Here is a 16,139-nt window from a genome sequence, read left to right on the forward strand (position 1 = left end):
GCACCTAGTCTCTAAGGCTAGGTAAGCCGATTTCACGTACATTTTTGAAGCCATTTTTTTAATAAGTAATCAAAACTAACAACGGAACAAATATAAAAAAATACAACGTCCCAAGACTGGTAGTACTGAGTCACGAACTCTAACTGAATACATGGAATGATAACGAGGATCGAATATGTAATACTGTTTAATTACAAATTAACAGTACAATGAAATGAAAAGATCACAAGAGACTGCGATGTACAAGCAGCTCTACCTTGAATCCTTACGATCCCGCTTTAACTCTGCTCAAGTCCGATATCTCCAATACCTGGCTCTGCACAAAAATGTGCAGAAGTGTAGTATGAGTACACCACGGTCGGTACCCAGTTAGTATGAAGACTAACCTCAATGGAGTAGAGACGAGGTACAGTCAAGACACTCACTAGTCTAATAACCTGTGCAATATAATATATAAAATAATAGGAAAAAATAACATCAAGGCAACATAAAACAACCAATAATATGCATAGTAAGACAATAAAATCACCATTTAATATCGCTCAATAATTAATAAATACAATTACACCCAATTAAATCAAGTTCTTTAATTAAATATCTTGCACATATAATTCTTACGAATAAAACTCTGTTTCAAATATAATTCCGTCGAATAAATATCTTTCAAATACAATTCTTTCATATAATTCTTCTTGAATAAAAATCCTTTCAAATAAATATTTTGAATATAATTCTTTCGATTAAAGAGTCACCATGTGACACCTCATTTAAAAATCATAAAACTACGGGTCTCGGCCCATTTTTATAATTTTCATAAATACAGGTCTCGCCCATTTTTAATATTTTCACGGCACCTCGTGACCATAATTAAATCATCATATTTTCTCGACACCTCGTGCCCGCATTTCATATCACAACTGCACGGATAATTCACGTGCCAAATATCATTATCGTTTCATCACAGTACCTCGTGCCCACGTTTCATATCACAATTGCACGGACAATTCACATGCTAAATATCCTCATTATTCACTCACGGCACCTCGTGCCCACATTTCATTTTCACTCCTATAGCTACCGTTATCGCTCCGCCCAGACAATACCAATAGCCACCCTTATTGCTCATATTGCCACCCTTATCGCTCCTATAGCCACCCTTATCGCTCCTCCCAGACAATATCAATAGCCACCCTTATCGCTCCTATTGACATCCTTATCGCTCCTATAGCCACCCTTATCGCTCCGCCAAGACCATATTCCAACAAACACAACCACAGTGAAATGCCACCCTTATACCCACATAATATCAATGGTGAAATACCACCCTTATATCCTCAAAATAATAATTAACACAACACAATAATTTACACGAGAAATTATCACGGCAACATAACAAAATCAATTCATATCACAATTTACTCAATGGCCACAACCCAATTCCAAAGCTACAACCAAGTCAATTAATTTCACAACAAATTGCCAAAAGCTTCACACAATGTGTACAACGCCCAAAAATAATCAGTAGAGATAGAAATTACTCAATATAAAGCAAAGTCTTCATTAAATTCAAATTTTCAATAATTATATAAACATCTCTTCTTAAGCTCATTTAATTAATTATTTGCAGAGGAAAAATTCATAATGAAATTAAATTTCAATAATTATCACACCAACAAATTCACGTAATTACATAAATAATCAAGTAACAATCACATCAAATTGTCATATAACAACAGATTCAACAACAACAAGAATTTAGACACGATAAATAGATGATTAAATATATACCAATAATTATCCAATTTATCACACAATATGCTCAAAACTTTAACTCAATAAAATTTACACATATAAGCCGAGTGCGTACTCGTCACCTTGCATACACGGCTTTTTACATTTCACAAATGGCACATAAAGCTCGATGCCTAAGGGGTAATTACCTCACTCGAGGTTAAGCAAGACACTTACCCTTTTGAAGTTATGCCGATATTCCAAAATTGCCTTCTTTCTTGAATTGACCTCCGGACTGCTCAAATCTATCCAAATTAATTGCATAACTTCAATAAAATTCATCGGAAACAATTCCGGATAATAATACGTCGACTTAAAATTTTATTCCAAAAAGTCAACAAAAGTCAACGCGGGGCTCGCCTCTCGGAACCCGACATAATTTTTACGAAATACGAACACCTATTACGATATGAGTTCAACCATACCAATTTGATCGATTTCCAATAACAACTCGACCTCCAAATCTTAAATATTCGTTTTTGGAAGATTTTGCAAAAATTTTGATTTCCCCCATTTAAATCCGAATTAAATGATGAATATAATCATGGATTCATGAAATATAAACACTTTAGTATATAGAACACTTACCCAAGTCAAAGTCGTGAAGAACTCCTCCAAATTTGCCCAAACACCAAGCTCCAAAATCTCAATCTAAAATGACAAAGTGACTGATTTTTGGTCCTTATGTTGCTGCCCAGTTTCGCACCTGCGGTCACTGTTCACGCACCTGCGGATACTGTTCACGCGCCTGCAGTACTTCTCACGTAATTGCGAAAAAAACAGCAAGCTGCCCAGAAATTCCAGCAGCATTTCTTCAAGTCTGAATTGATCCGTTAACCTTCCGAAATCTACCCGAGATCCTCGGAACCTCAACCAAATATACCAACACGTCCCAAAATACAATACAAACTTAGTCGAGGTTTCAAACCACACGAAACAACGCCAAAATTATGAATCGCGCATCAAATCGAATTATAAGTTTTTAAATCTTTCAACTTCTATATTTTGCGCCGAAACGTATCAAATCAATCCGGAATGAATTCAAATTTTGCATATAAGTCATAATTGACATAATGGAGCTATTCCCATTTGCGGAATCAAAATCCGACTTCGTTTTCAAAAATTCACCCTTCGGTCGGACTTTTTCAAAATCTTATATTTTCCAACTTTCGACAAAATGTGTCGAATTGTCCTACGGACTTCCAAATCTAAATCCGAACATACGCCTAAGTCCGAAATAATCATACAAAGCTATTGCCATCCTTGAAATTTTATTCCGGGGTCGTTTTCTCAAAATTCAACTCTGCGGTCAACTCTTTCCATTTAATCTTCTAAATAAGAATTGCTCTTTTAATTAAATTTTTGAATCTTGAGTAAATCAAACTCGACCACACCCGCGGGTCATAATACATGTTCCGAAACTATTCGAGACCTTAAGACACTGAACGAGGCGTTAATTCTTAAAATGACAAGTCGGGTCGTTATATTCTCTACCTCTTAAACAAACGTTCGTCCTCGAACGTTCTAAGAATTATTCTGAGGTTATCAAATTGATGATTTTACTTTTACACATATACTCACAGTAGATTTCACGCTACCGCATTTGAGATAAGCCCGACAACACTATCTCATTTGAGATTTTTTTTTTCCATATTTGTTAACTTTAAGACTAATTTCTTACACTCTAAACCTTTTCAAAAGGCTCGATTTTCACAACAACGCAAGGTTTTAGTCTCAACCGGCTATAGCAACTCGTGCCTACGCACGCATCAGCTTTCTTAATAGTGTGGAAGTAATTCAAAAATTTTCTTGGGTGTTACATTCTTCCCCGCTTAGGATTATTCACCCTCAAATATATAACATAATTTATCTCTTCTTTCGCACATATCAATCTCCCGAATTCTTTTTTTTTTCTAACTCCCAAATTTTTTAGAAATTTTGGTAGAGTCTCCCCTGTAATTGAGCCTAACCACCTGCCAGAGTAACACCAAAATAACTCCTACAACACATCCGCAACCCAACAAAATACCACAAGGTATATATCAATAACACTAATCTTAGTGTTAATTCTTAAAATGATAAGTCGGGTCGTTACAACTGGTCTTCGCATTCACGTGAAGAGGTCTGTGTTCGCGAAGAGTTAGGCGAGCTTGGGGTGGGGGGTAGAACACTGTTAGTCTTCGCGTTCGCAAAGAAGCCCTCGCGTTCACGTAGGGCGGGGCAGGCAAGCCTTCGCGTTCCCGAGACTCTGGTCGCGTTCACGATGTAAAGTTTTTCAGCTCTTGGCCGCTTTGCCTTCGCGATCACGAGGCTATTGTCGCGATCGCGAAGAAGGAAAATATGGGCAGTGACTTGTTTTAAAAACGGGACTTAGGCTAAATTCTCTCATTTGCATTTCCCTTAGCCGATTTTGGGGCTCTCGGAAGGGGTTTTTTTATCGAATATCATAAAGTAAGTAATCTTTACCCAATGTTAGTTTAATACATAGATTATGGGTAGATTTTAATATTTAAATTTTGAGAATTTTAGGATTTTATTGGAAAACCTAGGTTTTGATAAAAATGAGATTAGACCACGAAAATGATTATAGAATTGAGTAAAAATTATATATTTGCGTTCGTGTGTTATGGGTAACTTTTATTTACAAAAATTTCTGAAATTCGGGCACGTGGGTGAATTTTAGAAATCTTCCAATTTGAGTTGGGTAATTACTCTAATAGTTAAATTATAAACTTTTGAGCATATATTGATTAATTTATACAACATTTGGCTAGTTTCGGATTTGCATGGCACCGATTTGAGGCTTTAGTGTGAATTGTGGACGGGAAGAGAACTTGAAAATGAGGTAAGTCTCTTGCCTAACCTTGTAAGAGGGAATTTTTCCCGTAGGTGCTATAATTGATTATTTTCTAATAATATTGGGTGCTACGTGCGCACGATGTGACGGGAGTTCGTATGTAGCTAAAAATCATGCTTATGTCTGGGTAGTGTTAGGACCTTACCATGTATTACTTTTATTATTTGTACTAAACTTGCTAGTTTAATTTCTTGAGCTATATTTGATATTGGATAAATGATTTGTAAAGACTGAGCTTTATAACTTTGAGTTTCGGCAGATTACTTGACAGTTAGTGGATATTATGCCTCTTTGAGTATTATTCTTGTAGTAGCCGTTAATCGGAGTTCGTAGAATATTCTCCCATCCTGTGGAAATAGATGCATCTATGATTCACGTCAGTCGACCCTTGGTAGTATACACATTATCTTGGATCCTGGTGTGGCTGGGTTGTCGAACATCGCACGCACTGCCTCAGCAGTGTCAGCAACAAGGCCTGGCTAGTCAGACTGGCTAGCTGGTGCTACCAGTGCAGATGATACTGAAGGATCTGGGGCGGACTAGTACGGGTCAAGCAGCATATCAAATAGAAGGTCTCCAGCTGCAGCAAGTCTAGTCACCTCCCTCCGGAGCTTGTCTACTGATTTCTTGCTTACCTGGGACTTCCTCATCTGCTTTACTTCTTTTCCCAGCTCCTCAATAACTGACCCGTGCTGCACCAATGTTTCCATGATAGTCTTCTGGTTGTTCAGAATCTTCTTTAGCGTCTCATCAATGTCAGAAGGAGCCTATGGTGCCTATGAAGTGGACTGCGCTGCAACAGTACTGGACAAGTCAGACAACTTTGCAGTAGCTATCTTTATCCAATTGTTAAGGCTCGCCAATATCTGGGAGACTCGCAGCGCAAATAGTGGAACAGTGGGTATGGGAACTGACCTCAGAGCTGTGGTAGGAGCTGAGGATGATGGCGGAGGCATAACAACGACACTGGAAGAAGGATCAGCAAAGGTGGATGGAAAATCAGATGTCTTAGAAGCTACCACTGTTGGCTCATCAGACTGGCCTGTGGTGGTAGAAGGATGGACTTTCTTCTTTGGGTTGCTTGCATCCATCAGTGAATACCAATCGAAGGGTTTCTTCGCCTTCGCCTTGGTGTCAAAATCTCTCGGCTCTACCTTTTCATCGGTGAGGTACTCTGTGATAGTATTAGGATAAGGGTAGGCCGAGCTGTCCTGCCATGCAATCAATAAAATGTTGGCCGACATCAAGACACCCACATTGATTGGGTACCCGACCATGATGGAAGCCACAAGAACTGCTCGACGAATAGGAAGGTGAGTCTCATTTTGGCATAGATCCAATCGGCTACAAATAAAGGTTTGCCACCCCTTCGCCTCAAAACTCAAAGTGCTCTTGTGAATGGGAACCCCATCACTAATCCATGGTGGTGGTGGCCCCGGTGGTGCTAGAATCTCAGTCAACCAAGGTCGAACTTCCTTCTTCAGTGCGCACTTCTCCAGATAATACTTTGGTTCAACATCCTCGAAACCCAAGTACACATTTAGCGTATGTTGATCAAACCTCACCTTGAGGTTGCGTCCTTTGGTCACCTTCATCCCTTTCTTGATATGAGCAACATTGGCATAAAATTCTCGGAGGAGGTATTCTTTCGCATCTTTCACTCTCTCGGTGAACCACATCCAACCCTTTCGTTCTATGAACTGCATTAATATTGTCGGGTTGTATGTCTCCAAATCTTTCAAAAGAAACTATCGCTCAAGATTCAATGACCTCACTGGCACCATATACGAAAACTAGTGAAGGCAGCCAAGCTGACAAATCGATCCTTCCATACCTCCTTCTTCTTTGACCTCTTCAGACCTGTAGCTGTAGCATCTCCCCCTCTACCATCATCAGGAATCTCATCTATAACCTGTGCCTTAGGGACTGGTGTAACTGATGGCTCAAAAGCCTGGCTAGCACTCTCCAACTCCTCAGCCTCTTGATCGAACCATTGTCTGTATCAAAGCAGAGAAGATTGTTGGTTGCAATTCATTGTTCAACAGATACATGACTCATGTGGGTAAGGGAGAAACAATTGGACTCAGTGGGGTTATGAAGTTAATACATGGCTGCAGGATAAGGGATCTGCGGTCCACATATTTTTGTTGTGCGGCCGCAGAAGGGAAGTGCGGTCCGTACATTTTTGCTTGCGGCCGCATTTCTCAGTCAAAAAATGTGAATTCTATGATGACAGATAAATGGCCAATCTATGGCCGCAAAGGAAAATCTGCAGTCCGTACAATTTTGACATGCGGTCGCACTTCTGAGTTTAAAAAATAGAGACTTTCTAATGACAAAGAATGGGCTATTCTACGGCCGCAAGAGGAACTCTGCGGTTCGCACATTTTGACTTGCGGCAACAGATTCCTTCCTTACTGATTTGCCAAAAATCTGAATCTGCGGACCGCACAATTTCAAGTGCGGCCGCAGATTTCAAAAATAATTACGAGCATGCAACTTTTTCACCTTAGAGTTTTTTTCAATTTCTTGCACAAATAGACATGGCAACATTGTAAAAATATGAAATTACACTAACCCAATCCCACTAGAGCATGTATCATGGTTACCCAGTCCAGATCTACCCCACATGTACACATAATGGAACTCTAATAACAGATGGCCTAAAAAGAACTAAAAATCTACAAGTTAAACTAACACAAAAAGTTAACATGAAATTGAAGCATACCAGATAGAGTGAGTGCAATGAGTGACTAATCGAGGTGGTTGTGCGTGTAGACAGTTGGAAGATCCAAGAAATTTAACAGAGTAACACTGTTTTGATCAGAGAGGGAAAAATGTTCAATGAGCCCTACTGTTCTATTTATACCAAACACTTTCAGAAGGGGAAAGACACGAGTGCGGTCCACACTCTTTTACCTGGGGGCCTCATGTCAGAACTCTATCTGCGGTCCGCACATTTTCAAGTGCGGCCGCAGAATTCACGTGCGGTCGCAGATCAACCTCCGCACTGACAAGCTTAAACTTCATAGAGTTAGTATTTTTGACATTTCAAATGTGCTGTCCGAAAGAGAAATGTGCGACCGCAATGCTCTTCCGCTATGGCACATAGAAATGTGCGGTCCGCACAAATAAAGTCTGGTCCACATTCTTTTGAACACTTAGCCATATTTTCATCCACCTTTCTTGTAATTCACACTCATCCCTGTAGCACACTTCAGATCAAGTTAGAAATTAAATAATACCTAATTACAAAAGAAAAAGGAAAAGAACATGGGTTTCTTCCTAAGAAGAGCCTGATTTAACGTCGCGGCACGACACAGAAAACCCTCAAATAAATTGAATAACTGCCAACACGTGGCTATCTTCAACCTTGCCCAAATAATGTTTCACCTGGTGACCATTGACTTAGAATACTTCATTGTGTTTGTTCTTTAAGTCTAATGCACCAAAAGGTGTCACATCCACAATTTCAAAAGGACCACTCCACTTAGACTTTAGCTTCCCGGGAAACATCCTCAACCTCGAGTTGAACAACAATACAAGATCACCCACCTTGAACTCTTTGTTCCAAATGTATTTGTCATGAAGATATTTCATATTTTCTTTGTCCAAGGACGAATTCGCATAAGCATGGTACCAAAACTCATCCAATTCATTCAAATGTGCAACCTTCAAGTTAGCGTCTAGATCCCAATCAAGAATCAACTTCTTTAGAGCCCACATTGCCTTGTGCTCTAGTTCCACCGGAAGATGACAAGCTTTTTCGAACACCAACCGGTATGGCAACATTCAGATAGGTGTTTTGTAAGCCTTCCGATAAGCCCATAATGCATCATCAAACTTCTTGGACCAATCCGTCCGATTAGTATTCACCGTTTTGGACAAGATACTCTTATCTTCCGGTTGGATACTTCCACCTGCCCACTAGCTTGTGGGTGATAGAGAGTCGTGATTTTATGAGTAACACCATACTTTCTAAGTAAAGTGTCAAAAGCCTTATTGCAAAAGTGTGATCCCTCATCGCTTATAATTGCACGTTGTTGGGTAAAGCAACGGCCTCAACCCATTTGGACACATAATCCACCGCGACCAAGATGTAGGCGTTTTCACCAGAACTCACAAAATGGCCCATGAAGTCAATGCCCCATACATCGAAAATATCAATCTCCAAAATGGTTGTTAGAGGCATTTCATTTTTCTTTGAGATTCCACCGGCCCGTTGACATTCATCACATCTTTTCAATAACTCACTTACGTTCTTGTAAAGAGTGGGCCAATAGAAACTGCAACTAAGCACTTTGGCGGCCATTCCTGCTCCACCATGACGACCACCATATGGCGAAGAATGACAATCCCCAAGAATATCACCTTGATCTTCTTCCAGTACACACCTCCTAATCACCCCATTCGTACAAATTCGAAAAAGGTATGGTTCATCCCAATAATAATCTTGACAATCCCTTTTGAGCTTCTTCTTTTGGCTTGAAGAGAACTCATCCGGAATAATTCCACACACAAGAAAATTTGCTAAGTCCGCGAACCATGGTACCTCTTTTATTGAAATTGCCAAGAGATGCTCATCGGGGAATGAGTCATTGATTTCAAGGCCATCATGCGGTCTCCCCTCCTCCTCCAAATAAGACAAGTGGTCTGCCACTTGGTTTTCACTACCTTTTCTATCTTGGATGTCAATGTCAAATTCTTGTAACAAGAGCACCCATCTCATAAACCGAGATTTGGAGTCCTTTTTGCTTATAAGATAACGAAGCGCCGCATGATATGTGTGGACAATAACTTTGGCACTCATCAAGTACGAGCAGAACTTCTCAATGGCAAACACAATAGCAAGGAGCTCTTTCTCCGTAACAGTGTAGTTAGGTTGAGAACTATTCATGGTCTTACTAGCTGGATGGAAACATCTTGTTAATGCATTGCCCCAAAACAGCCCCAACCGCTACGTCACTTGCATCACACATGAGTTCAAAAGACACAATCCAATTTGGAGCGGTGATGATATGAGTAGTTGTCAACTTGAGCTTCAACAATTCAAAAGCTCTCATGCAATAATCAGTGAAATTAAACTTGGCATCCTTCTCAAGAAGCTTGCATAACGAGTTTACCACCTTAGAGAAATTTTTGATGAAGCGCCGGTAAAAACCCGCGTGGCCTAAGAAACTCCGCACACCCTTCACCAGAGTTGGGGGTGGAAGCTTAGAAATCACTTCAATCTTTTCCTTGTCAACTTCAATTCCATTCTTTGAAATTTTATAGCTAAGGACAATGCCTTACTCGACCATGAAATGGCATTTCTCCCAATTAAGAACCAAATTGGTTTCTTCACATCTAGACAACACTTTGTCCAAATTTGCAAGACAATCATCAAAAGAATCTCCAACCACCGAGAAGTCATCCATGAAAACTTCAAGGTAGTTCTCCACCATGTCCGTGAAAATAACCATTATACACCTTTGAAAAGTTGTCGGTGCGTTGCACAAACCAAATGGCATCCGCTTGAAAGTAAAGGTACCATAGGGATATGTAAAGGTTGTTTTCTCTTGATCTTCTGGGGCAATGAGAATTTGGTTGTAGCCCGAGTACCCATCAAGAAAGCAATAGAAAGCACAGCTGGCCAATCTATCGAGTATTTAATCTAAGAAAGGAAGTGGAAAGTAATCCTTCCTTGTGACCTTATTGAGCTTGCGATAGTCCATAAATACCCTTCAACCGGTCACCGTTCTTATAGGAATCAACTCATTCTTTTCATTATTGACCACCGTCATGCCCCCTTCTTTGGGAAACATTAAACCAGAGAAGTCCATGAACTATCGGAGATGGGGTAGACAACCCCAACATGAAACAACTTGATAATCTCCTTTTTGATAACTTCTTGCATAGCCTCATTGAGTCTCCTTTGATGTTCAATAAATGGTTTGGTGTCATCTTCCAACTTGATCTTATGCATGCAAAATTCAAGGCTTATCCCCCCGAATATCCGCCAAAGTCCACCCAATAGCCTTCTTCCTCCTTTGTAGCACCGCCAATGTGGAATCTACCTATACATTAGTCAAACAAAAGGAAATAATAACCGGTAAAGTAGAACAAGGACCAAGAAATTCATACCGAAGATGTGGAGGCAATGGATTCAACTCCAAGACAGGTGGCTATTCAATCAAAGGCTTTGGAGGAAGAGTCTTCTTATTTTCAAGATCCAAGGACAATTTCCGAGGTGCATAGTTGTACGACCCCATTCCTTACAAAAAGTTCACATATTCCATGAAGCCATCCATCTCATCATCATCAAAGTTGAGCAAGACGACCTCCAACATATCACCAACATTGATTGTAGCACTTGTTTATTCAATAATAACATCGGTCACCAAGTCCACAAAAGAACATACCTCGTTGCTATTTGGTTGCCGTATGGACTTACACACACAGAAATACCACTTTTTTTATCACCAACCCAGAAAGTGAGTTCTCCGGCTTTAACATCACAAAGTACCTTACCCGTAGCAAGGAAAGGTCTCCCAAGAATAATTGATACTTCATAATCAACTTCACAATCTAGAATGACAAAATCCGCCGGAAGAATGAATTTATCCACCGGACCAAAACATCTTCAATCACACCAACGACCTTTTCATGGTACGATCGACCATTTGCAATCTCATAGAGGTAGGTCTTAGTTGTCCAATTCCCAAAGTCTTGAAAACCTAATAGGGCATCAAATTGATGCTTGCCCCAAGATCACAAAAAGCTTTAGCAAACTCGACACTTCCAATTGTATAAGGAATCGTGAAACCACCGGGATCTTCCAACTTAGGAGCCATTGAATGCACAATTGCACTCACTTGATGAGTGACTTTGATGGTTTTGAAATTCATCGACCTCTTCTTGGTCAAAAGATCCTTCATAAATTTTGCATAATCGGGCATTTGTTCCAAAGCTCCAACCAATAGTACATTGATTGAAAGACTCTTCATCATTTGAATGCACTTCTTGAATTGGTTCTCACCATTTTGCTTGGCAAGTCTTTGAGGATATGGAGGTGGACGCTTAGGCAATGGTGCCTTAGCCTTTTGCACTACCAGTTCCGGTATATCAACAATGTGTTCCGTAGACGGGTTCACCTCCTTGTGATTCTCTTCTATACTATCATCAATATCAATCTAAACTTCCTCATTAGGTTGAACAACATTGTTCGGGACCTCTTCTTCTTGCATCACTTGATCATCATCAACAAGTTGCCTTTTACTTGAGGTGGGTACATTTTCGCCTCTTCCACTTCTTGTCATAACCGCCATGGCATACCCCGTATTGTTACCACCCTTTGGGTTTACCACCGTGTCACTTGGTAATGCCTCCTTAGGACGAGAATTTAGAGCTTGAGAGATTTTCCCCATTTGACTTTTAGAATTCCAATTTCCTTGATTGTTAGAATTCCAATTGCCTTGATTGTTTTGTGGTAGCCATTGTTATTGGCTTGGGCATTGGAAGTTGTTTCTTTGCCCTTAAAAATTATTCACATATTGCACTTCCTTTTCTTGTTCATTATAGGAATCATCTTGCTCAAAATCACCATATTCTTGCACATAGTTCTCCACTCGAGTTTGCACTTGTGGACCCTTGGTCCTCCTCTTGTTCACCATCATGTTCACTCCCTCCATAGCATTTACTTGTTTAGGAGCTTGCACACGGTTTATTTGAGCTTTTGCTACTTGAGTCACGCTAGTTGTCAATTCGGTAATGGCTTGCCCATGGTCTTGCAATTCTTTGTGAAGGTGGATCATATTCGGGTAACATTGTGGAACATTGGCCCGGGATTGCGAAACCAACGACGTTTCCGCCATCTTATCCAAAATCTCACACATCTCCGCATAAGGCGTAGTCATAAAGTTCCCACCAGCTAGTTGATTTACTACACGTTGGTTGGTTGTGTTAATCCTACGATAAAAGGTTTGTTGAATCATGTTTTCCGTCATATCGTTGTTGGGACATTCCTTGACCATTGTTATATAGCACTCCAATATCTCGTGTAGTGGTTCATCCGGCTCTTGCTTGAATGCCAAAATCTCATCTCGAAGTATAGCCATGTGCCCGGGAGAGAAAAACTTAGCAATGAACTTTTTCGCCAACTCATCCCAAGTGTGAATTGAATGGTTCGGTAATCATTCCAACCAATCTAAAGCTTTCCCTCGTAGAGATAAGGGAAAAAGAATTAGCCTCAATACATCCTCAGAGACATTAATTTTCTTTCTCCCCTAACATGTATATACAAAGCCCTTCAAATGTTTGTAAGCATTTTGAGTTGGAGCACCGGTGAAGAAACTCTGTTGCTCAAGAAAAGTGAGCATCACATTGGTTATTTGAAAGTTGCCCGCCCTAATACGGGAGGGGGGTGACTATTGCACTGGCATAATCTTCGTTGGGCAATATCTGGTGTGGAGCCGCTCTTGGTGGAGGTGGGGGTGGAACGAGCACATTGTCATGAGGTACCCGGCCTCTCCGATTGGCTTGTGGATCATGAGGTACCTCCTCTATTTGCTCCTCCTTTTCATCCAATTCCCCCAAAGTTAAATTTTCGAGCTCATTGTTGCCATGGTTATACCTAAAATTTCTCACATAAGTTAGTAACACAGAAAGAAAAGAAGATATTCTAAAAACAAACCCAAATATATATCTAATACCGTTTTAACTCCCCGACAACAGCGCCAAAAATTGATCCACGTCCAATCCACACTCAATAGTGAGTGGAAACGGTCGTTGGAAGAATAGTACCCAATAAGAGTCGGGGTCGATTTACACATGGAGTTTAATATGGGTGTTAGGGGTATACACTTAATGAAAGCAAATGACACAACTAGATTTCACTTTCAAACAAAGAGTTTTGATTTCTAATTCTAATTTTACTCTAACAATATTAAGCTAAGAGAATAAACTAGAAAGCGAATGATTGTTTTTGGTGTTTTTCCAAATAGTTAAAAAACCGAGGAATGTGACCTTAACCTAGGTGTTGATTGGGAGGTATTATAGCTCTCAACTCTACGTTACCCACTCAATACCTCTCAGTCATAGAATGATTTTGCCCAATTTGGCTTTCTCAAGCCCAAATGGGTATCAAGCTAAATAGTTGCTATGAGCTCAAGTTGGGTTCTCACTATCTCTAGTTTGAACCCTTTAATTAGGATAATCAAACCCTTAATTAGCCCAATTCCTTGTTAGCCAAGTTATCCTAGACTACGTCCCTCTCTCTTAAGTAAAGACCAAGTCAAAAAGGCATGGATCAATGTTTTTCTAAAATTAAAGCATAAATTAAGCTAAATAATCAACACCCAACAATAAACAAGCATTAAATTAAATACCCATAAGGTTTACATACTAGGGTTGGGTCATAACCCTAGTAAGAATCTAGCTACTCCTAGTGAAAAATGAAGAAAACAAAGAAGAAATACTAAATAAACTCATAATCTAAGATTAAAATGATAAAATATGATGTTTAAACCCTAAAATAGTCACAAACTTCCTAAAATAGCAAAATACAACGGCTACAGCAGCTCAAACTTCGAAACTTGACCTAAAAATATGATTCTCGTATATTTATAATGGCCCAAAATTCGCTAATAATAATGCCCCTCGGGAGGTTCTGCAGCCGCACAATTCTATGTGCGGTCCGTAGATTGCTTCAACTTGCAAGGAATTAGATTCTGCAGCCGCACAGTTTTGGTCTACGACTGCAAAATATCTTCTGCAGCCGCACAATTCTTATGCGGTTCGCACTTCAGGCAAGGCTTCATGTCTTGGTCATTTGCACACTCTCTGAACTTTGAATCATTTGTCAGTGCAGACCTTATTCTGCGGCCACACAAATCATGTACGGTCCACATATTAGCTAAAACTATGCTGGGCTTCTTCACTTGTTCTGCAGCCGCAAAGGGAATTTTGTGATATGCACTTTCTTCTACGGTCGTAGAAATCCTTCCGCGGACTGCACTTCTTAAGTTCTGCTCCCCTTCTTGCCTTGTGAGTCGGAACACTCCTTTTTGAGTCGGATTTCATTATGGGAGCCCAAACTTCCAACATTCCTGCAGTTTTTACACTTTCATTAGTTTTGAGAACATAAATCAATACTTTCTGACTAAAACAAAAGGCAAAGAGGTGCTAATATGTGGTCAAAATCTACACTTATTAGTCTACAGATCCAGGATCAAATAATGTAACAATAGATATGCCAAATATGTGAAATTTACCAACAATCACGTACCGACCATCTTGATCATCTCTTTGTCTTATAGAATAGACTCATGCAATAGCTCTTGACCCACTAGCCTGATTAGTTCAACTTGAACTTGTTGCTTATATGTTTCTAGATCTTGCACCTCCATTTGCTTGAGAATGATTAGTGACAGGCTTTTGAGCTGATCCCTCCATGTGTGTAGAAGAAAGAGAATTAGGATTAGAACAACAATTCGTTTTATGATCCAGGCTTTCATAATTTAAACAAGCACCAGAAGCTCTTCTGCAAGTACTATAGTAATTCTTCCACACATTATGCATAAGTGGGTATATGAGTCCTGCCTTAACCATAATTAGGAGTACTAGCCGTAGAGAAACTTGATATATTTTTCTTATAATGTGATGATTTTTAAACACTTTCAGTCTTGAAATAGTCAAACTTTCCCTTCTTAGATGAACTACTATAATCTGAATTAGCCATTCTAAAATTATTTTCTCTTTACTAGCCTCTTCCTTGTCAATTCCTTCCTAGGAGAGTAGGGGTAGGCGTCGGTCGGTTCGATTCGGTTTTACAGAAGTTCGGTTCGGTTTATTCGGTTTTCGGTTTATGATTTTAATAACCAAAACTGAACTGTAATAATTTCGGTTCAATTCGGTTTATTCATGTTCGTTTCGGTTTTAATCTGTTCGGTTTTCAAGCCATGGCAAAATTTGTAACCAAACAATGATAGGTTAATTAATAATACACCGTGAGGTATTACATTATTTGCATTAATATGTAATACTTCTGGTATCGAAGATTGTGCAAACTGTGTCTCTCCTTTAAAACTTAGTTTTGATATAATATTGTAATACTGTTGAATGAGATTTTGTCATAAATGCATTATTAGTTAAATTACTCGTCAAGCTCTTGTGTCTTTTGCTTTGTTGCAACTGACAACACTTCCTATGGTAGTTAAAACTATCTAATTTGCCCCGAGTCTTGGACTGTACATCACTAAAAGTTACTCACTATCAGTAAACTTCATTTTTTCAGTTTAACCAAAAACCGAACCCTTAAAATCGATAACCGAACCGAACATCGAATTATTTAAATATATAAAGGGTTAACTGACCGAATAATCCAAAAAATCGAGACCGAATAAACCGAAATTTTCGGTTCAAATGGTTTACTCGGTTCGGTCGGTATTATGCCCAACCCTATAGGAGAGCAACTGAAACTAGCTTGAGAAAACCTCAAGTTTGCAAGATTGCC

The sequence above is a fragment of the Nicotiana tabacum genome, chromosome 15 (genome assembly GCF_000715075.1).
Source record: "Nicotiana tabacum cultivar K326 chromosome 15, ASM71507v2, whole genome shotgun sequence".
Lineage (NCBI taxonomy): Eukaryota > Viridiplantae > Streptophyta > Magnoliopsida > Solanales > Solanaceae > Nicotiana > Nicotiana tabacum.